Consider the following 24,253-nt stretch of genomic DNA (forward strand, 5'->3'; position numbering starts at 1 on the left):
TGTAAGTTACCTAACAGATTTGAGAAATCGCTACGTTCGAAGTTGACAAGATATATTGAGATAAATAAGAACAAATTCGTCGCACCCTGTTTCGACCCTCAGTAAAAAAAAATGGCATCAGTAAGTTATAAGAATCACCCCTTTGTTGGTCATTAAATGTGTTGTTACGGTTTCCAAATACTGTTGTTTTACGGTTTCCAAATACTGTTGTTTCACGGTGTCCAAATACTGTTGTTTTACGGTTTCGAAATACTGTTGTTTCACGGTTTCCAAATACTGTTGTTTTACGGTTTCCAAATACTGTTAATTGAGTGATAATTTTTCTATATATACTAATGTATTACTTGACAAGTTTACATAGTTACTACGTTAAGTAAATAGCTATAATTATTTAATTATGATAAAATAAATCCTTTGACTTTTATCTAGTACTAGGCAAAACTGTTGAGGGTTTTACGATCATAAGACAACGACCTACAATACATTACATGGTATAATTTTGTGTTTCTATTTTGTAAATGTTTTACCGAGTACTCGAGTATTGCTCGGTAAATCCAACGAGTAGTTGATTAGTAAATCTTCACCGAATTGACATCCCTTCTTTTTACTCATAACAGTAGAAGTGCCTTTTGGAAAAACACGTATTATTTTAACAGTTTGAAAGTCCCAATGTGTTTATGTTCTTATGCATCCTAAGCTTTCAAATAATATTTGTCTTTGAGCGTTCCTGGCGAAGGCTAATTCAGAAGAGTGCTTTGGAAATATGCAATATTGAACGTGTTGTTTTCCTTTTGTTGGTTATTACAGTAATGAACTATTATAAAAAAAATGCAATGTGTGTTGGATTACTTACACTTTTGAGCAAAATACATCAATAACAAGTGCTTTACTGTCACAATCAGCTGTTCATTAATGACCCTTATTTGAAATTAACTATACTTTCTAAAATATTTATACAACCAGATAAATCAATACATTCTTACCACAGTACGTGTGAACACAACTATGAAAGCATTCTAGATGACAAGTAACATTTTCAATAATTTATATGATAAATATTGATTAAGAAATAGAACGCGGTCATAACATCTGAATAAGTTAATTTTGTTATAACTATTAAAATTCATTCTGCATAACTAGCAAATATACAAAAGTGAAAAAAAAGTATGAACTAGTTCCGCTGTGAAATATACACCAGAAAATACGAATGAAATGACTGAAGGTTATTGCTAAACGAATGACAAATAACTTGGTCCAAAGCTGCTCTTCTAAAGAAAAAAAGAAGTATGTCTCTGAATTTGGTATGAGAAAAACGAATAACAGGTATCCGTTATTGATCAAAAACTATTCCAAGCTTAACATACAAAAGTATAAACAAACTGTTACAACCAAAAATGTAATTATCACATTCAAGGCTATGATTTATTTATTTCTACCTTTTTAATGTTTACATTTTACAACACAAACGGAACTTATAAATTCCTTCTCAGATTGAACGGAACCACTCAATCGTATGTTTATCTAGTGATAATTCATTTTCCAATTCCATTTTTTTTTTTATCTTTTATGGCAAAATCTACATCTTCATAAACAATATCAATCTGCTCTTTTTGTATATTAATTGTTTATTAGTTGTTCAATTTCTGACACTAACAATATCCACTTACGGAAATAATCTTTAAAACAAAATCTGGTGACATATCAAATACCTGAGATCACCTCTAGTTTTTGGATAGGGATTTGGGTAGCTCAGTCTTTAGTTTTCTATGTAGTGTAGTGCGTATTTGTATTTTGTTTTATCCGTTGTCAGATTGTTTTCGACTTCCGTGTTTGAATGTCCATCAGGTACGTTCGCCTCTCTTTTCATACAAACAAGTTCTTTTTATCATGTTTTGTGGAAATATATGTTTTAAATGCATTTGTCATTTACTATTTCAAATAGTTTTAAAACAACAACAAAATAGGCAAAGATAATTAATTCAATCGGTCATTTTTCCGCATGCTTTATAAAACAAAGGTTGGGCGGTGCTTGGTGCTTAATCTGAAATTACATCTGGAACACTGAAACTGTGCAACTGTCCTGGCAGTGTTAACTAAATAACTGAATACTCTTCAATAAATATTGTTATAGAAATAAAAATAAATGTATAAAAGATTCATGTTTTACTTAGTATAACATAAGTTCTAATGTTTGAATTTTATTAACCTAGTCTAGCCATAAAATCCGGTTTATTCCACCGTTGTTTACAAAAAAAAATGCCTGTACCAAGTCAGGAATATGACCAATGTAAAATATGTTTTACGTACGTTAGACGTGTTTGAGCCTTTTATTTTACCATTTTTTTAATGTCCCTTGCAGAAACATTCAGATCACACATTACAAAATTTCAAAATATTTTGTAGATTATATGAACACAGTATGTAGATGTGCATGTGCATATCGACAGAGTATGATGTTATGCTAGTTTAAACTTCACAATTTTGGCCAGAATATATATTACTAGAACACTGTTTTACCTCAGAAACTCCACTACAGCGTTCTAACAATCTGGTAGTAAATATTTCAAAAGTTTAATATCATAAGGTATTTTTTTTGAGAATGTGTTACTTGTTTTCCTTTGTGTGCTTTAATTACGTCTTTCCACCTTCCCGTGGATTGACCTATTGATTTTCTTCTGGTTTTTTTTCTTCCTCATAATTTTTTTCTTGCGGTGTAATTTTGTTTCAAAAGATGTCGGTTAGTTTTTTTTGTATATGATATCATACAGCCTATACGCTTTTGAAACTACCCTTGTTTAACCAAACACTTTTCTTTGTACGAGTTATCTCCCAAAACACTGTTTTTCTTGTTATGAGATTTTTCCAAATTGCTCGTTATATCCTAAGGATGTTAGGTTTTTGACCGAAACTTTACGAAGACTCCATATGAGAGTTAGTTCCCCTTTCGTTTTTTATATAAGTGAAATGTATTTGTAACTGAAAAAACATAAGTGATAGAGGCCTAGGGTCTTTTGAATTGAGATCATGTGTCCCAAAAAGTGAAAATTAGGTCAAGATCAAAGATCAAGGTTATGTTAAAAACTGGATTTTGGCTTGTTATCTCTTATTTTCAGAAATCATATAAGATACTGACAAAATATGTTCACACAATTGTTAGTTGTGACATGTCGTTACACGTCAATTTTAGTTAAAAGGATACGTAGACATTTCATACGAGTTTTCTCCTTTTTATGTCTAATATTAGCTCACTGTATGGTATTATAACTCATTAACAATATAAAGTAGAGGCCTAGAGTCTTTTGATTTGAGGTCTTGGGTTGATGACTTTGAAATTGAGCTCAATGACTTTATGTAAATTTAACGTTCTAGATTTTGACCTTTGCTTTTACCTTATATGTATAAATGATAAAGACATGGGACTTTTTGCAATAGGTTGCAAGCAATGTGACCTCGAAAAAGTCAACCGGAGGCGACCTTTTGTAAACCGGAAGTGGCTATTTTTGCGAAAAAATAATGTAAAAGTATATAGAACCATATATTTTTAGGTAATTTTAAGGAAATTTTACTGTTTCTGGTTATTATCTTGAATATTATTATAGATAGAGAAAAACTTTAAACAGCAATAATGTTCAGCAAAGTAATATTTACAAATAGGTCAAATGACCGAAATGGTCAGTTGATCCCTTTATGAGTTTTTGTCCTTTATAGTCAATGTTTAACCATTTTTCGTAAATCTTAGTAATTTTTTACAAAAATCTTCTCCTCTGAAACAATTGTGCCAAATTAATCCAAACTTGGCCACAAACATCATTGGGGTTTCTAGTATCAAAAATGTGTGGCGTGACCCTGCCAACTAACCAAGATGGCCGCCATGGCTAAAAATAGAACATAGGGGTAAAATGTAGATTTTGGCTAATAACTCTTAAATCTAAGCATTTAGAGCAAATCTGACGGGATTTAAATTGTTAATAAGGTCAAGATCTATCTGCCCTGAAATTTTCATACAAAACAGACAACCTGTTGTTGGGTTGCTGCCCCAGAATTAGTAATTTTAAGGAAATTTTGCAGTCTTTGCTTATTATCTTGAATATTATTACAGATAGAGATAAACTGTAAACAGCAATAATGTTTAGCAAAGTAAGATCTACAAATAAGTCAACATGACCAAAATTGTCAGTTGACCCATTAAGGAGTTATTGCCGTTTATAGTCAATTTTTAACCATTTTTCTAAAATTTTAGTATTCTTTTAAAAAAAATTCTCCTCTGAAACAACTTTGCAAAATTTAACCAAACTTGGCTACAATCATCATTTGGGTATCTTGTTTTAAAAATGTGTGGCGTAAGCCTGCCAATCAACCAAGATGGCCGCCATGGCTAAAAATAGTACATAGTTTAAGTCACCTTGGTGGTTCTAACACTGGCGAGATAAGATCAAGTATTTTCGTGTGTATACAAAACCGAACAAATCTCGCGTCTGGCACAATTAATGTTGGAAGTATAACAGAATCAAAATATCATACCGGAACTAAAGCACATATAAAAAACGAAGATGTCGAATCAGGACCAGGATAAGAAGCTAAATTCAAAACAAAATATTGTTTTAAAGAAACCAAGACATTTGATTGACAGATTGGATAGTGCTAAAAAACTACAGGAAATCAAAGAATCAGATGTTTTCAAAGATCATAAATCAACTGATAAGGCTTTTAAAACAAGCAATTGTTCTCCAGAACATATACAATCTCTGATTTCTGTTGTGACGAAAGGTCTTCTTGTGCAGTCAGATGATCATTTTGATTTGAAGGCTCAGACCATCAATTATACTGCATCTGTAGATTTACAACAGCCTTCCCTCACAGACATGCAATGTGAAAAAGAATTTCTTGAAATAACTGAAATGCATAAATTGAAAGATAAAGTGCGAGCATTCGGATTGGATATTAGTGCATCGGCCAATACACATCTATTTAAATTGAAATCACCCAACTCCGCTTCAGGTGAAACCGATGTTGAGACCGAAAAAGAAGGAACGGAAATTTTCTTGGCTAAAGCAAAGTATGCATTTGTTCCCATAAAATCTTTTCAACTTCGCCAAGAAAACATGCGCTTTGGTGCAACAGTACAACGACAGGTTCATAAAATTGGAAAACTGCTTACAGAATCTGGAGGTGAAAATGAAATGCTAAATCAAATATGCTATGATTTCCTAAGCCGATATGGATCACATGTTAGCATAGGAACCCATGTTGGTGGAATTTTTAAAATGTGCACAGTTTGCCAAGACACTGATAAAATTTCTCATAGTAAACGTCTGCACACATTGCGTGAAAAACACGCATGGTATGTGGAAACAAAGATGAAAATTTTAGGAGGAGAAGGCGAAATTAGTAATTCCAATGTCGAAAGAAGTCACAGGGAAACAAAAAATCATGATAATAGGTCAACAAAGGACAGCAGTTTAGAGAGATTCGGCGGCCCGATATACGCAGAAAACTTTTGGGAGTGGAGAAATCTCCTGATTCAGGATCCAGATACATGGAGAGTCATTCATCGTGGCGACATTACCGGAATATGGAATATACTCCTCAATTATAAATCAGAAATCGTTAACTGTACACAAGTTGCCGGATTACTACAGCGAACGTGGGAACAAAATTGGGTAAATCATCGAATATGAAGAATGTTGATAAAATTCTAATCAACAACATTTTGTCAATATTCGAGGAAATACATTTGACAGAAAACTATACAGCAGACACCATAATGCAGATACTGAAACAAATTGCTGGTATCGCAACCGGAAACAGAAAATTTGAGGAATACATTAAGAGATATCACAAATGGAATCAATTCTTGGAAAAAGCTGTCTCAATGACAGAGGAATTACACCTTGAAAGCAGATTTAACCTGAAAATGTTATTACGTTTAGCTGGCCAAAGAATGATAAATTTGAATAAGAAACTTTTAACATGGTATAACACGCCCTTGTTATGTTGCAATGAAAACGTTGTTGGAAAGATAATGGCATTTATACAAAATGATTTCAGATATGCGTATGCATCGTTCATTAAATATGGTAGCGATCCGTATTGTAGATGTCAGATTGAAGATCAGGTTTTAATGGAAATAGCCCGAATTATATATCATCATGGGCAGCGGTTAACCAACGTAGAAGAATGTATTTTGTTGGCTGAGATAGCCATAAAACTGCCGTTTGATTTCGCACATTTCACACATGAAAAAGATAGCACTCAAGTTAGATCAACAGGTAAAACATGTGAAACCGTTGAAACATTCTTCTTGTCATTATCTCAATTAGAAACGCAGAAAAAATACTGCACCTGGAGAACAGTGTGTGCTAAAATCTGCGGTTGATTTTGTAAACCTAATCGAAAAGGTTTACTTTCCAACATTGGAAATATCAGCGGAATTGTTTTTTAACGTTGACCAACTTAAACTACGGCAAACCGTCTATTGTAGAATGACTGCGTTGCGTAAAAAAATGTTGGAAAGAGCCTATGAACCCAATAGGGACTTTGTTAATCTGGCTTTACTTTCAGTATTATGGTCTGGCTCAATCAAAACACCCGAGGCTATGAAATTACAGGCATGGAAAACTGTTTTCCACACGGGACAAATGATATTGTTTCAAACTGAGAAATTTTATCATCTCAAAGACCTATCGTGTTGGGAATTCTTAACATTTGTTTCAGGTTTTATAGGCACAATTGAGGAATACAAAAAGAATGATACAGATTTTGAGCAAATTGGAATAGACTTTTGCAGAGAGTTATTTGATCGAAATGAAGAGTTTCTCTTTATGATTGATCTAAATGATCGACAAAGAAAGAACTCTATCGAGTTTGCCATACTTTTATGCCAAGCACGACTGAATTTGTTAGCGAATGGAATTAGCGAACTAAAGACATTTGAAAACGTAGATAAACTTCTTAAACAAATGGAGAATTCCGTACCAAAAGAAAGTGCATCAGTGTTCCTTGTTTCGAAGATTCCAGCAACTGGAAAAGACTTCGAATATGACATGCGAAAGTGTATTATACCAACTTGGAAAGCGATAGAAGATCGTCTATCTGTTCACGAAAATCCTCAAATAGCTATTGCACATGTAAATGCACATTTTGTACAAGAACTAAAAATTTTATGTAGAATGTCCTATCAACTGACAACAAAAGTGATTGCGAATGACATTCGGAAAAAACTCTCCAACTTTCTCTCTAAATCCCCTGCAAACACAATTACATGGAGAGATTTTTTTTTATCTTTTATTTGTTTTTCAATAGTCAGGATTTTACAATACCCCTACAATCACCACCTGACTATGGTTTTTGGGGTAAATATTGAAAGTTATATACAAGACTATCCATTTTTTTTTTTTTTTTTAAATTTATCTTCATAATACAAGAATATAGTTATTAAAGAAAAAGAAAAAAAGAATATAGCTGCTCACACTCACACTTTCTCTCACTACTTACACACAGTCGCTGCAATCTTACCATTTAGTATGCATGCATGTCTATATATAAAGTAAAAATTCAAAATACCACTGCTCACTATAGTATAATTTAAAGTATAAATGATAATATAAATCATGAAAAAATTGTATGTAGTGGGGACCAGAATCTTTCATAAGATGCTGCCCTATTATTTTTGTTTGCAATATAAAATTCATTTGATTGGTATTGTTTTATTCTGAATTTAAGTCCTATAAAATTAGGAGCTATATTTCTTAACTTTCATCTAAAGATGTAGTTTTTAGCTATAATTATTAACAAATTTATAAACAAACTCTTAGTAATAAATCCCAATAAAATTTCTGTCTTACTAATGCTGAAATGCTCATCAAATAATTTAATTTTCTGTAAAAATGACAACCAAAAATTGTATGTAACATTACAATCATAAAATAAATGTTCTATTGTTTCCTCTTCCTCATTACAGAAGGTACATAGACTTGTTTCCTTTTGCTTAATTCTATATAAAAATGTATTAGTAGGTATAATTCTATGTAATATTTTATATTGAAAATTCTTTAAATATGTATCCCTACAACATCTTTTCAAAAGAGAAAAATACTTAGACCATTCTGAGATTTCAGAATTTGTTACATCCTCCCATTTACATGGAGAGATGTTGAAAAAGAACTTACAGTACAAACAAGCCGCATTAATCGATTTTTAGTTCGTTTTATGTCCATTCTGGTATTTCTATGGAAAGAGGCAAATAACATAGGTTCTTCTTTTGCCATTAAAATGCCGATCAATATATAAAGATGATTATATATTATTCTAATCGGATACATAGTGGAGACAACTCACCAAATCTAGAGGGACATGATAACTGTTTAAATTGTTTTGGAAGACCTAACGTTAGGATATATATGCAAGTAAAATAAATGGAAAACGTCCATACTAAATTTAATAACCTGATAACGGTGATGGCTGTTTATATTCAATATTTAATGAATTTCTGTATGTTTTATGACCCTCGTGAAATATTGTCACTTTTATTCAATAGTTTCTAGAACTTATCTTTGTGTATCTAACTTCTACTTTATCTCATAGATGACATATATTTTTTTATTATTATTTTCAAATAACCTGTGCTTAAGGATGTACCTAGGTGATGTTTTAGAATTTGAGTCTGATGTTCGGACTCCTTAATATTTTTTCATACCATACAAGGTAAAATGTTTTACCTCATAACACCTATGTATCATTTAATATAACCTTTAATAGCTCATAAAAGGTCATTTGACAAAATTTAAGCAGATTCTTGATTTTCTTTCTTTTGATTTGAGACCCAAATAATACCAATGCTATATAAGGAAAAAGTCCGAGTCAGCCTTTTCCCGCCATATTTTATAAATGAAATATCTCGAAAAGGAGCTCCATGACCTTTTATATTTTTAGCATATTTTGATCTTTAACTAATACTCTTCCAGCTTAAAGTATCAATTTTGGTTTCTTGATTGTTTTTAATTTTATCTAAGATCTCCTAAGTACATCATTAACATAAACAATTGTAAATTTTAGGCCATTTCTGTAGATTATTTGGTTTTTTTTATTTCGATATAACCTTTATTTCTCCTATTAGTTCAAACGAAATATGTACCTTAACAAAAAGGTATGCTTCTTACAAAGGAAGATTGTAAGACTAATTGGAACGGTGACCCCATTTTTTTATTTAATTTTTCTGTTAAGTATACGAATAAGTTCATTTATTAAAAAAAATAGCGAAATCTGATATTTTAAAAGATATCGATTTTTACCCGCTAGCCCCCTTGATTGGTTTCTGAATAGCGGATGGTATATTAGCTAAAGCATATTGTGTGATACCTTTTCATGAATTTGAATACAAATGGTGTATGATGATAAACGAGACTGTCTGTTGTGACGATAGATTGCATGCAATCGAAGATTACCGAGAAGTGCCTTATCTCATAGCCTTGGTATTGATCTGTTATTTTCCGATTATTTTAATAAAAATTGTAAACAGCTTACGAAAATTTGACAATAAGTCATATCTTATTGACTTTTCATCTGATCATGCTCATGGCATCTTTCCAAAACTTAATAATTCCAATTCAGATGACGATTTTGTGTCCGTTTATTATCAATCCATTTGTTATTGGTTTATCTTCCCATAACGCTAAAAAGTGACAGATAAAAGAGGAAGTCAAGAAACATGTTTTTGGTAAAGTAATAATTGTAATTATTTTCAAAAGATTTCTTTTCTTGATCCTGGCACCAATGTTTATTTACATCGAAATTATTATATTCTTTCTGATTCCATAGTGGAAAACAACCATTCATCAAATTAATAAAATCACTTGCTGTTTGGTTTTACCTCAATGGAGGATAATGTGCTGAATGATGAGTTTTTCTATCCGATCGATAGGAACTTTTCTAGCTATGATTGTATATAACGTTTTAGGAATTTGTATTCTCGTCTCATTTGATGATTTCAAAAATTCAGTCCGTGAAAGGGGTCGTGTATGAGTGGCCGTTTGTGTCATTGGCGGTATGAACATACCGTTTGACATTTTTAAAAATAAGACGTGTCCTGAACCAATCCAATGAGCCATGCAGAGGCCTTATTGATCCGTAACTTTGCCTTAACTAATTTATCTGGCGTACAAAATTATAATCCTGGTACTTTTGATACTATATTCATATATAAATAAGAATTGATATATCTGCCTGATGTCATTTCTTGTTATCGAGTTTTACCTATTCTACGGTCTATTAACCAAACTGATGACCAGGCCGAGGGGTTTCCAGTTAAACGTGGTTTCACAAACAATTACCAATAAGTCCCCAGCAAAAATTTCAAAGATGTTAGGAAAATGATTTAAAACACAACTTTAAACTAAACCGTTACCATTCAATAAGTTATGTATAAATTATAGTTGCATGTAGTGACCAAGATCACTTCGTTGCCATATCATGTTTATTATTAGAAGTAAAATCTGTTGAAATTAAAACAAACAATGATGATACTACAGATTTGTCGGAGTTTATAGTCATTGTTAGTGTTCATGACAATATTTATAGGTGTTTGCATAGAAATTATTTTTATTAAATATGTTATTATTTGAAAAATATGTAAATTATGCATTCCGATTTAAAAAGACGAAAAAACATGTTGTGATCTTTACGATAAGTAGAAAGTCACAAAGGATGATTTCAACATGTTCAATGTATCGTCAATTTATTCATGAATATCAATAATGTGGTCATTTTTATAAATTTCGTATTGACAAAACTTGATTTTGGATTTTCTTTTTTGAATTTTCCTCGGAGTTCAGTATTTTTGTGTTTTACTTTTTAGTCGTGTTTGGCACAACTTTTGGGAATTTTGGGTCCTCAATGCTCTTCAACTTTGTATTTGTATGGCTTTATAGATATTTTGATATGAGCGTCACTGAGGAGTCTTCTGAAGACGAAAAGCGCGTCTGGCGTACAAAATTATAATCCTGGTACTTTTGATACTATATTCATATATAAATAAGAATTGATATATCTACAAATAATGAAATGTATTCTGATTTGAAAAAAAAGAAAGTAACACACCAACAGGTTTTTTAATGAAACACTTTATATATTTAAACGAACCAAAATGTCTACATATCGCATTCATGATATACTAAAGTCAGTTCAATTTCATTCATTACACACATATGAATAATTGTCGCTTGAATATCGTTCAGTGACAATCATTTCATTCCTGATTAATCTGGACGACTTTAAATATAGTGTATCAGCGCTCTAGTGTTTAAGGGAAAACATCTGTTAGAAAATTATTCAAATGAGGTTGTAACTATTCGACAAACCAAAAGACTTCTCCATGTCAGAATACGTTCCTAAAAAGAAAAAGTCGGGCATTAAATTTTGATTTTTCCCGATGATGAAAACAAACGTTTTGAAAATGTTTTGAAAAGCAAGGACGTTTAAAGAATTGCATTCAACATCAGATTAGCCAAAATATAATTAACAACTCATGAATTGGGATTAATCTATTTTTCCGATCTTCAAAAAATGTTTTTAAATTATGTCTTCAAATACAAAGGGGTTTCATTCAAACGCCATGGACTGAATGTACAATGACTTGGAACATTACAATAGAATTTGCCTAAATAGTCTCAATAACTTCATAGTTGTTGAACAGGTGCTCAGACACCAAAAAACAACTATTGAATGGCAAACAAGAAAGAACTCTTTTAACGATTCGATTTTAATATTATCTCATTTTATTCTATTAATAACACGTATTAAAATAAATCTGTCTCCCAAAAAGGTTCTTCAGGTACTTTTGCTAGTTCACATAAAAAGTGAAACCGATAATGATTGTCAATTTACAATTCCAGCCGTGTGATAGGTCATTGATTATCAGGATATTTAATTTAAACTCTAACGAGGCAACAAACCACGACGATATACGACACAAAACTAGTAATATTAAAATCACCACCAAAAAAAATAATCAAACAACCCTTTTATCGCTACTGTCTAAAAATTACAATGAGACCTTCGATCGCTAACACTTTGACTTCACTGCAAGTTTAAAACAACCCTAGCCCCGGTTTGAGCATAATTCTTTGCAGACAGACGATCAAGCGACATCTTTGAATTGAAGAACTCCTGGAGTAATACTTATAACAAAATTATTGCAAAGAAATCAAACATTTACCGTTATAATATATATAGACTGCCAATTTCAGTGAAACGTGCAAAAACAAAACAAACATTTAAACAACCACAGGGACATTGAGATATAATTTGAGAGGAAAGTTTACAAAATTCCGTTATATTGATTAAGAAGCAACACCACCTACTCTGGCCCGGTCAAAAAGTATAGTAAAGGACGAAAAGAAGTACATACTCAAAAGACAAAATAAGTCATACCACCAAACTACTAGTACTAGCATAATTATAGACTATAAATTGGTTATTTAGGTTTCAAATTAACGACTAAGGAATTATAATCCTCTTTGACCGATAATTTTCAATAATATAAAAAAAACTATGAGTAAGATCTAAAAAGGAGGGCACGTTTTACCTTTTTTAAAGTTATATAGTGCATGTTTTGATGTATCGAAGTTTCTTTAACCAGTACTCTCAACTATGTAAATAATAGCATATTAACCCTGTCCCCATAAATACTTATATCTAAAATAAAATATAGAAAGCACATATAATAATTGTAGATGATGTGTGTCTTATTAATACTTTAAAAGAACACAAACTGGCATGTTGAATAGAAAACACAACGGGGGATAAATGCAATACTTTTTTTATTGCAGATGCTATCTGAATTGTTATGTAAACGCCAGATATTTATAGATTATCGTTGATCATCTCAACGAGATTGATTTTCTCGCTTGAACCGGGACGGCGAAATCGAGAAAAGCAATCGAGATGAGATGACCAATGATAATCTGTTTATCGCTATTCTACCTATGACGACGTTGTCAATGTCATGTAAATTGCATTAGTAACGCAACGTGCCTCCTTAGTTTCTAGCGATAATTTTTCATCTCAAGCGAGTAGCATGATATGAAAAATTATCACAAAAAAATATCAAAGGAAAAATGCACAAAATAGCAATAAAAAACTTTTTTTACTCTCAAATTATTCATTTTAATACACAAAATAGCTCGATAGATATTTTAGTGTAAATCAATACTAGTTTGTGCCCTAAATCTATGACGTTATAACTAAAAGAAAAACACAATATTGTGAACGTTGAAAACATTGTAGAATTTCAAATATCACGTTTCATGTTTGAAACACTGCTAGAAAAAAGTGTTCGGTCCTATAGAAAATTGTGGAAAGAATTATCTATCATTTACTTTTAAAATTAAACAAACTTATTATTTTTAATTATTCTTTTTGTTATTGTGCTTTTGTATTTATGTATTCTTGTCTTTTGTTTTTACTTATATGCTTTGTTTATTTCTCTTTTTTGTTTTTTTGTTAACACATTTGTTTGTTTTATAGTCATTTAGATTATATCACAAATTTTTCTGTTGTACCCCTATTTTAGACATTTTAACCTATTATGTCTATTTGTTTTGTTCACACATGACTTTCCGTTTAGATTTTCCTTAAAGTTTGTTATTTTACATTTTATGAAATTCAGTATTTTGAAATCCATTGAATCTTTTGTGATACATTGTATACTAAAATATATTGTCATTTGAAAATATATATGTTATAACATATTTACAGTAATACAATTATTTATAGTTACCTTATCTATAATATATATGAAATTAACTTGAAACTTTCTAGTTCTGTATAATAGATAATTTTTACTTATATGGTTTTATGTATAATTGTTCTCCTGTTGCGCAGTAGAACCAAGGCAACATTAAACTGCATACTAATATCTACTTAGACTGTTAATTCTGTCTCAACTGTATTTATCTTATGTGTTGATGTATTAATTATCTTTTTATTACTTTACTGTTTGTTTTTGCCAGTTCAATTCATTATTTTATAATTTAAAAACTTCACAATATATGTCTGTAGAGAGTATTGTAGCATGTATAACTGTGGCTATTATACTTTAAAGAAATTACAGTTTCAAAATGTATTGCGCTTTTAAATATATTCACAAGATTTTATGTTTCTGCACCATTATTCAGGTTGAATGATTCAATGCATTGATGAACGAAAACAATACGTCAACACATAGAAATATGACAATAATTAAAAAGCAAGTATATAACAATTATTTCCTTTCGTTCTGTTGACTGAGAACATTTAATTTTGTCGCTTTTCATAGACTCCCCCTTTTTTATTTTTTTGGGGTAGAAAAATAATTAAGAAAAAGAAAATATTCCAATGTACATTTAAATCTTCAAAGATTAAAAAAAAAACGTGTTTAACCAGATTTTCTTATGCCTCCTAATGATTAATTGAATTTAATATAACGAACCCCATTTTTGGAGAAAAATTATTTGTTTTTACTCAATCTGTGGTATTCAACGCACACAATAGATACATTTCAATTGACAAAAATTAAGCAAGGGTTATTTACCTTTTGTCGCTATGTTGGAAATCCTAGCGCGTAATGTCGTCATAATATAAATCAGTCAAATTAAACTTATTATACTGACCGTTATACTTTAAAAAAAAAGAGGTTGTTTTGTGTGCAATTTCAATTCCTCTTAGCCTTGCTTGATTTATCACTACTATCTAATAAGGATTTTTTATTAGAATTGTGTGCAAGTATGTTTCAATTTGGTAAGTCAAATAGCAGTTAAAATCATTCATCTATCCATTTAAAATGGTGGGGAAAAATATATACTGAAATTACGTCATATCGAAACACCTATCTATATGTAACTATTTATAATATCAAAGTCAAAAAAGCAAACTTTTTCAATTATCCCTCTAAAATGGTGGTTAAGGAAAAACTTTAACTAAAACTACGTCATATCGAAACTACGTCATATGTAATTATTCATGTTATCATACGATATCATTGCATGAGTCATTTATACAGGTTATAGTGATAAGTTATTTGTTTTATTTAAACAAGTTGATGTGTTTAACATGTTTAATATATTTGGAAACTTAATAATTGACATTGAAATTGTATGATTTTTTCACATTAATGTATTTTTTGTTCAATTTGTTCAATCATTCTATTCTAACGAGTGCTTTAACTTGTTAATTTTATAATACACATGACCAAAACATATTTTTTGAATATCAGCAAAATTACTTAACTTAAATTTTGAATGACTGTAAATTATTGCTTGCATTTGTTATTGGGAATTCTTTAGAATGGCAAACATGCGATAATAATTATTAAAGGAAATCAGCAAACAAATAATTATATGACTGTATCATATATCAGAACTCTAGTTCTCATTATTACGTTACTCAGCAAGTTACATTATTTGCATTAATAAAAATCCTCGCAACAGTAGCTGTTATCATCTAATTTTTTCAATATAAATTTCTTATTCTGTTTATGCATATTTTCTAAAAACATACTTCTAGCGTGTTCATGTAGCTATGTATGTTGGTGTAAATTTTTTGTTGTTTGATATTTAGCATTCATGATTACAGTAATCTGAGAAGTGCTCAGTACGCACACAATTTATAAAGAACTCTTTTTGTTTTAGATCATAAATGTAAGGCACCCGTATATGATGCCGAAACACCCGATTTCGTTCCATTTGCAAATAGAATTACCTCATATTTTGTTTTTTCCTTCATTCTAATCTTTTTGATGCAATAATAAAAGGATATACGATATGATTGTCAATGTAACAACTATTCATCAGAGTTGAAATGAAGTGGAACATTTGTAGTTATCAATTACATTATATTCAACTAGACTATTAATAAGATAAAAAAACTACTTTTTCAAAACTTTGTTATATTGGGCCATCGTTCTCGCATTTATGACGGTATTAAAAGAGGGGAGTAAAATACAAGAGTTATAATCAAACTCATAAATCGAAAATAAACTGACAAGTCCATGGCTTAAAAAGAAACAGACAAACAATAGCACACTAAAACAACATAGAAAAATTAATCTTTATAAATATGCCTACCGATAAAATAAAATTAATACTAAAATTAATACGTGGTGATTTGACTGATCTTTTTATTAGAAGCCTTGAACTGGTCGATAAAAAGTTTAAGATACAAATAATAGATTTTAATATTTTCCTTCTTGATATTAAACGGAAATAGTATGCTCAGATAATGAAACTTGAAAGAGGGACGAAAGGTACCAGAGGAACAGTCAAACTCATAGATCGAAAACAAATAGAGAACGACATGGCTAAAACATAAAAAGACAAACAAACAAATAATAGTACACAACACACAAAAAGTATATGTATATCTAGAAAATGCATTGTAAAAACAGAACATGTTGTCGTTCAAAAGTCCATTTTCTATAGATAAACCTAAAGGCGTTCCATGTCTTCATGTCTAAAAGAGATTTATAATGCAATTCTCTTTTGTAACGACGAAAGTCTTAATATTGTCAAAACCTACTATTTTTTGGTTTACAAAAAAATATTATAGTCGTCGCCTTTACTTTTCAAGCTTCGCCTCAAAAATTTGCATATTAAATATATTATTTTATTAAAATTTTCAAATCGCTCGTTCGCTCCAATTTTTGGAGTCCAAAAATCCGAAAAACAAGAAATTAAATTGGTGTGTCCCAAGAAGTTAATATTTTTTATTCTCTATTTGATACATTGTACATGTATTAGTAAATAAATTCACCAACCATAAATTTGTATGTATTAAACTAGGATAAATATAAATGTTATAGCATATGTTAATCTGCATATTATAACGTTGTAATGAATCGGAGCATAATTTTTCGATGCAAAACTGTTATTTGTAAATTATACTGTGAGGAATTAAAATACAGTCGAGCAGTATTTCAATGTAGTACAACTTTAACTATTTTTCACGTTTATTGGTCTTAAAGAATTGTTTATACCTTCATACTTCTAAACAGAGACAAGCAGCAAAGTTGTTATATACTAACCGAAACCATTCAAAAGAGATGTACTCGCATCCAAGTTTTCTAAATTTAGTCTTGTTTTGGATTCTCTCAACAAGCAATTTCAATTGATTTTCACATTGATATCATTTTTTTATATTGCAACATAATTTTTGACATTTTGAAATATTTTGTCACACGTTGTTGTCAGTATAATAAAATTCTACATGACTGTCATACAAGTAAGAAGTTACGCTAGCTGAAAAATCAGGTTTAATACATTATTTTCTACATTAGTAAATGCCTGTACCATGTTAAGAATATAAGGTTCCTGGTTCGATTCCCGTTCCGTGATGAAAATTTCAGGGACTGAATTTTCGGCTCTCCCTTTACACCATTTTCGAGTCTGGTTTTGAGGAAACGATGATAGTCCGTCGGATGACCCGTGTTAAGAGAAAGCCATATCTCTTGCACGTTAAAGACACCCTTGTAGATTGCGCAAAAAAGAGCAGGCTAATGCCGCTACGAGGCAATATTTGCACCTGCAAAGTAGAGAGGAATTAATATAAGTTGCAAAACTTGTTTCCCAATCCACTATAATGTTTAAACTAAGAATTTGACAGCTGTTTTTTATATATTGTTGCCTTTATTTTTTTCGTTTGATGTGTTTGGACACTTTAGTTTTTCGATTTGATAACTTATCGTTTCAATTGTCCTTGAAGTTCGGTATTGATGGGTTTTTTTACTTGTTACAACAGATGCTGCATTTAGAGTAATATAGTTTTCAAGCTGATATGCATTCCGGGAATGACTTTGAACAAGGGTTCTTATAAAAATCAAATGTTTAACAGAAGCCATCATCATTAGGTTGACTGTTAAATTATAAATATGCCACATATAATTATATATACAACCTTGAAAATAGAGAAAAAAAACATATAGTAGCATTACTGTTAGACATTTGTCAACCGAAAACCCCATTAAGTAATTGCAATTATAATTCAAGACAATCTTAAACAGTGAGATATGTATGCTTAAAAATGGCCAAGTTACAACAGAATTTAACTATTTATTGTGTGTGGTTTGTAGTAAATATGATAATCATCACCGGGTTGTAACAGTTACACCAGGAATCATTTACTCGTTTTAAGGACAAGCATCTATTTTCTTATTTTGTGATTGTGTAAATGAAGATCAGTACTTATTTGTACTACTGCATCTTTTAGATAACTTTTTGTCATTCACTGAACGTGTAACAAATACCATATTGAGAATTGTACGCTATTCTATATAGATTTCGGTATTAATATAGTTATGTGATCGGCTTGAAGTAAAAATGATTTGTCTGATTAAATATACATTTATTTCTAGCGAATGGTTTTCATGTAAACTGGCACAATAAAAATTCCCAGTCAACTTGTCTGTCGAGTAAAAAGCGGTGTTTATTTCATATCGCAGTAACACGTTCTTGACTTAAAGATGCATTTGATTTGCACCATTGTCATTCTCAATTTGCGACGGAAGGGTGATCAATCACTGGTATCACAATGGTCAAAATCGGTTAAAGAACTAGACCGACTTAAGGAATTTTGTTTTAATATATTTGTTCGTTAAATATTTGTTATGATGATAGGAATGCTTTCTCCTTCACATAGAGCAACCTATTAAATTGCTTTTATTTACAATAAATTTAATTGGCTATCGATAACAATGATTTTCCGCTAAAGAGACTTTTAATTGGAATGAATATTGAGAAATTTGTTTAAAGCAGAATATCAGATTTGAAATATACATATTTGGCATGACACATTGGTGGGGTTTATTCTCAATGAAATGATATAGTTTTCGTTCAGTTACTTTTCGTAAAATAGCCAATTTTGGTCAAATTTGTCAATTCGATATGTTGAAAAAATGTTCAACTTCGCTTTGATTCAACCACACTGGTGAGTTTTTTCAGACGAACCGGTATAAGAGTATTAACCAAAATATCGAACACTAAGGTAAAAAAGAAAATGTGAAATTCATTCAAAGTGACATTCGCTGTCAAATTCATCATGTTCATGTTTACTAATTTTACTCAAATTCTCATATTTCATTTATAACATACTAAAACGTATATTCAAATTATAAAAAGTAAAATAAGTAATTTACAATGCACAGGCTCAATATTATTATCAACATTTCGTATGTATTTAAGTCTAGACCACATTTAATCAACCATAAAAGTGATCTCCGAAGACTGCCGACGATCATATAACCCAATATTAACAAAAATATAAACAGATAGTAAGCACGTGCAATTGCATTTTTCTAGATCTGATTTGTTTCATATTATCGTTTAAAATGTATGTTTATAATCGATTTTTCGTTTAAGAATGAGTTTATGTAGATTGAATTAATTTCATTAAATGGTTGACCATTACGTTTTCAATGCGGACATTTTTTGCTTTTTATTAACTGAACGCTATGTAATCATGCATAATGAAAACGGATTCAATGAGGTCAAACTATTCACAAGGAAGTGAATAGTTCTTCATTTTAATAAATGTGGAATTTTGGAAGAATATTTCGCTACAAGCAGTTAGTTTGATCAAAAACTGTCAAACAACCTCCAAATCAACTTTGAGTCTGAATTAAATACTAAATGTTATACATATTCCGTGTCTATGCCTTGTTGATTGTTTATATTCTACTATTCATAATTTTGATATACGTTTTATTATGTTAAACATAAAATAAGTGAAATTGAGTCAAATTAGAGAACCCTATAAAACGAACTCTCGACTACTTCAATCAACAGAACGACTGGACAACAACTGTTATATTCCTGACTTGACACCGGTATTCTTCGAGGAAAATGTCAAGAAAATCTTTTTTTAGCTAGCTTAACCTTTCTTTTGTGTTACACTTGTTTTTAGTTCCATTATTTTGACAATATTGAGTTACCCAAACAGACTTGATTTGTTAACGTTGCAATGTTTGGGAGGTGCATTTGTTCTATAGAATTTTATGCCAAGATAATGACAACAAGTGTTTTAAGGAGAACAGATAGAAGTAATCAGCTAATTTTTTCATTTAATGCATTAAATGTAGATAGGAAGACTTCAGTTTGTACAAAATGTATTGATTTCCCTATTCATTCGTTTGAACCAAAAATATAAAAGGAAATAAGAGTATAAGACGACTAATCTAAGCAAAATATCAAGGTCTACATATGGTATGAAACAAAGAGTGGTATTAATACAATATGGTAAGGCATTTGCATGGTAAAGCCTAAAGGTTCTTTAAAATGGAAAAAATAAAGTTCGTTGTGTACTTATTTGCAAATCTATACACAGGAAACCATAAAACTAAAGAAAAAATGAACATATTTAGAACTTTCACAAATATTCTTTTACACGGAATATATTAAAAGTCCAAGAAATGATGACTGTGGAAAATCATTCTTGCTATATAACATATGGCTACTTGTGACTCCGGTAGTGCGAATCCAGGCATGATCGTCTTGTTCCATTTTACAAAAAGCGGTCATTGATCCAGATGAATGACCTCCACCTGCATTGTATACTCCAGCGGAAGAAATTACTTGACTTTCAACTACAAGTTCTGATACCATCCAATTAGCACCATTTCCGGAAACTGTCCAGGAGAACATGTACGTCCCTTTTTGAGGTGCAACAAACACGCCATCGTACTTATCATAAAACCCCCCTTCATTAACGATCACTGTTTCAAAAACCAATATTGTGTCAACGTTGTACGTATATGATTTTTCTCTCATGACAGCATAAAACATAACATGATCTGTCCTTTCTGAAAATAAACGTTAATTATATTCAACAACTATCTGATTATCTATTGCTCTTATTTTATTCAATCAAGTGCACACGGCATTCTGGTAAAATGAACAGTGAATAAGTTATTGATATTATGTTTATTAAACTCCTCAACGATACAAGGATTCGTGCGTTTCGTCCACAAAGACTCAATGACACAAACAGAGGCTCTGTCAAACACGTTGCAATCCTGACAACCGGAGGTTTGTTTTACAACAAAAAAGACCTTAACCGATAGCGGTGTGTGAAAATACAAGTCATTTTGTAAGTAATTCATTGTACCAACTTAGGTGTTATAGCTTTTTTTTTTGTAATGTCATTTTACTTGCAGAAAGGTAGATTATTTGTTCAGCAATTTTTTAATAATAAACTGTTAAGAATAGATTTCTTTTGAATGATAAGACAGCTTATTTTCAAGGGGAGAATCAGGATTTAATTTTATACTCACCCGAACCCATCATAAGAATATATGATAAATTGATCATTTTCAAAAACCTACTCACGAATGTTAAATCTGGCTTGCTTTAAAAGTGTTATGGACAGTTTTGCATTATATCAATCTAACGTATTTGATAATGCCCCTTTATTGTGGCTATAAATGAACAACAATTCACATTATTTATTTCGAAAGCTAAAATGCGCGTCAACGACGTTTTTTTGTATTTCAGACTAATGAACGGAGGAAAGGATTGTTTCTGCCTTTACCCTCAAATATGAAACATTAACATGTAAACCCCAATTAGCAATTTTCCAATCCGGAGTGTAATAAAATACATTTTGCTCAAAATTGACGTTTTTCTTTGAATGGTCTGTTTATTTATTAGTTGAAAACTGTTTTACTCCGCAACATTATATATATCTATGTGTGTCTAAGCAAGTAGCATGTAGCCCAGTGATTGATTTATGTTTTATTTGTTTTTCGTTCAATGTGATATAAACATGAATGGGGTTGTTAACTGTCCCTATTGAATATAGGTACATTGTTTTACCTATTCAGGTGATTTTTTGTCCAATCGTAGATTCACATAATACCACCGAAAGGAACTAAGTTTGAAAACTTGACAACAAAAACATGATGAGATTTATATAATCTTATGACGAAGTAAAATACGCTGGAAATAGTAATAGACTTGAGAAAAATTACATCACTTAATCAATTATATACCAATCAACATTTTATAAAAATTTATAGGTATATAGTTATGATACTGTTGTCCGGTCATTAAGGATTGCATATGTAGGTATTAATATTGATTCACTCAATAGACATATGGTCTTTGCATCTGAATTACTTTACACTTTTATTCTAAAACTCTAAGGGGAGGGTTGAGATCTCACAAAACATGTGTAACCCCGCCGCATTTTTTCGCCTGTCCAAAGTCTGGAGCCTCTGGCATTTGTTAGTTTTGAATGTTGTGGGTTTTTTTTTTAGTCCTTTATATGTTTTGGAGTTAAGTGTGAAATCAATTTTCACTGGACTAGTACACAATTTCATTAAAGAGCCAGCTGAGGACCACGTCCGGGTTCGGGATTTTCTCTCAGCGTTGAAGACCGATTGGTGGCCTTCCCGTTTGGTCGGGTTGTTGTCTGTTTTACATATTCCCCATTTCCATTCTTCATAGTATAATGGACCGAAAGTCCAAAATCACTAGTTTTCCTCCTCTGATCCACTTAATTCTTTTAAAGCTTTTACGCCTTATAACTTTTACATCTAATACAAAACTTGTGTCAGCTGTCGATTCAGGTTTCAGTTGTTTGAAATGCATAAACTACAATTGATGATATTTTAATATTATATCCTACCTTTCTGTAAAGTTGTATTTAGGTTGTCCAGTCTTTGTTTAAGGTTGCGAACTTCTTGCCTTAGTTCTGCCAATTGTGTACTTGTAGAATCATTTTGAATAGTGAGAGAATTTGAAAAGCATGCCAAGAAACACAGAAGTACTGCGATCACTGCTGTTGACATTATAGAAAAAGTCCGTCTGTGTATGTATAGCCCTCATGTATTTGAGTTTTTAGAAGGGATAAGAAGGAAGTTCTTACTGTAAATCATTAGTCTTAATAACCTGACGTTATATTAGAAACATCAAAGCAAAAACTTCAAGTGCTTTGACTGAATATTTTTAAAGGAGTTTAACCCCGTCCTAAGTACTTTCACGTTTAAAATTTACAAACTACATATTAAAGCCTATGTAGTTTCCGTTGCAATTGCCCTACCGTTGTCAAATTTGAAATATTATACCAACTTGGATCGGTTAGGGCAATTTTAATTTTTTTTAATTTTGGGACTGCTCCCCATGCAGTTATACCATCTCAACTGTCACAACCTTTGGACACTTAAAGTTGTGCCAGTTCACATCGCAAAAAACTATTTTTATTTGGCATATCTTTGTAACCTTTGCGCCGTGTTTGGAAATTTTAAAATTGTACCAGCGTCTGTTATGTCCGCTTAAATTGTATAAACTTTCAAGATTTTGATAGTGTCGCAATTTGAATATATTGACATGATTCATTTGACATCGTGCTATAACCGAAGAAGGATATCTGTTATCCGAAATATCTAATATTTGTTCATTTTATAGTTATTTAATGGTGATGTTGTACCCTTTTTGACTTGTTATATACATATATATTTATTAAATGATATTAGCAGATCAGCCATATGGATAAATCATCATGTTCAATACTGAAAACGTTCCACTATCGATATTAATAAAGAGTTAATATTGCTTTTCGAACAGGGTCAATACGAAAAAGCCGAATTGGCACGTGGGCTAATACGGGACGTTCACTTCCGGTTTCAATTTTCTTACACCATTACTTAACTTTGGTGGTATTCGTTATGCATAAAAAAAAATTGTTATATTTTTTAAATTAAAATCATAAAATAAAAAGGTGAAATAATGTGCAATATTTTGTAACGTCTTAAACATGTGTTAAAGTCTTGAAACAAAAAAAAACAGGGCCAATATGGGAAAAAAAGCCGTATTGGCTCATGGGTTGATACGGGACGTTCACTTCCGGTTTTTAATTTACTTAAAATCATTTAATAGAATTGTTATTATCTGGCTGTTTCTGTATTTGGCCTCGACTCTTTGAGTCTCGGGTCCAATACAGCTAACCTTAAATCTATAACAGGGTTAATACAGAAATAGCCAGTTAATAACACTAAAATATTGATTAAAATGATAATTAACGTACAACATCGCCACGTTATTCTTTGTTAATGTTTCATGACTACGGTACATGCATATGAACTATATCATTTAATTTCATTTTGACCGGTTCACAGACATAAATAACCAATTATTTAACATATAGAATTGAATAAATTTATCCTGATTCTTTCTTGTGATCATTAAACAACTTTCTCTGTCAAAAGTATGTAGTGTTTTTGCATTTTGATATT

At 30.9% G+C, this 24,253-nt stretch overlaps 1 long non-coding RNA gene across 1 annotated transcript; it reads right to left on the minus strand.

The window, feature by feature from the left end:
• Positions 1 to 20,028: 20,028 nt before the first annotated feature.
• Positions 20,029 to 22,853, minus strand: LOC139526280 (uncharacterized). The gene is made up of 2 exons (XR_011665158.1): positions 22,648 to 22,853; positions 20,029 to 20,821 (listed from the first exon to the last, which is right to left on the minus strand). It is a non-coding gene; the product is annotated as an uncharacterized lncRNA (long non-coding RNA).
• Between the last annotated feature and the right edge of the window lie 1,400 nt (positions 22,854 to 24,253).

The sequence above is a fragment of the Mytilus edulis genome, chromosome 6 (genome assembly GCF_963676685.1).
Source record: "Mytilus edulis chromosome 6, xbMytEdul2.2, whole genome shotgun sequence".
Taxonomy (NCBI): Eukaryota; Metazoa; Mollusca; class Bivalvia; order Mytilida; family Mytilidae; genus Mytilus; species Mytilus edulis.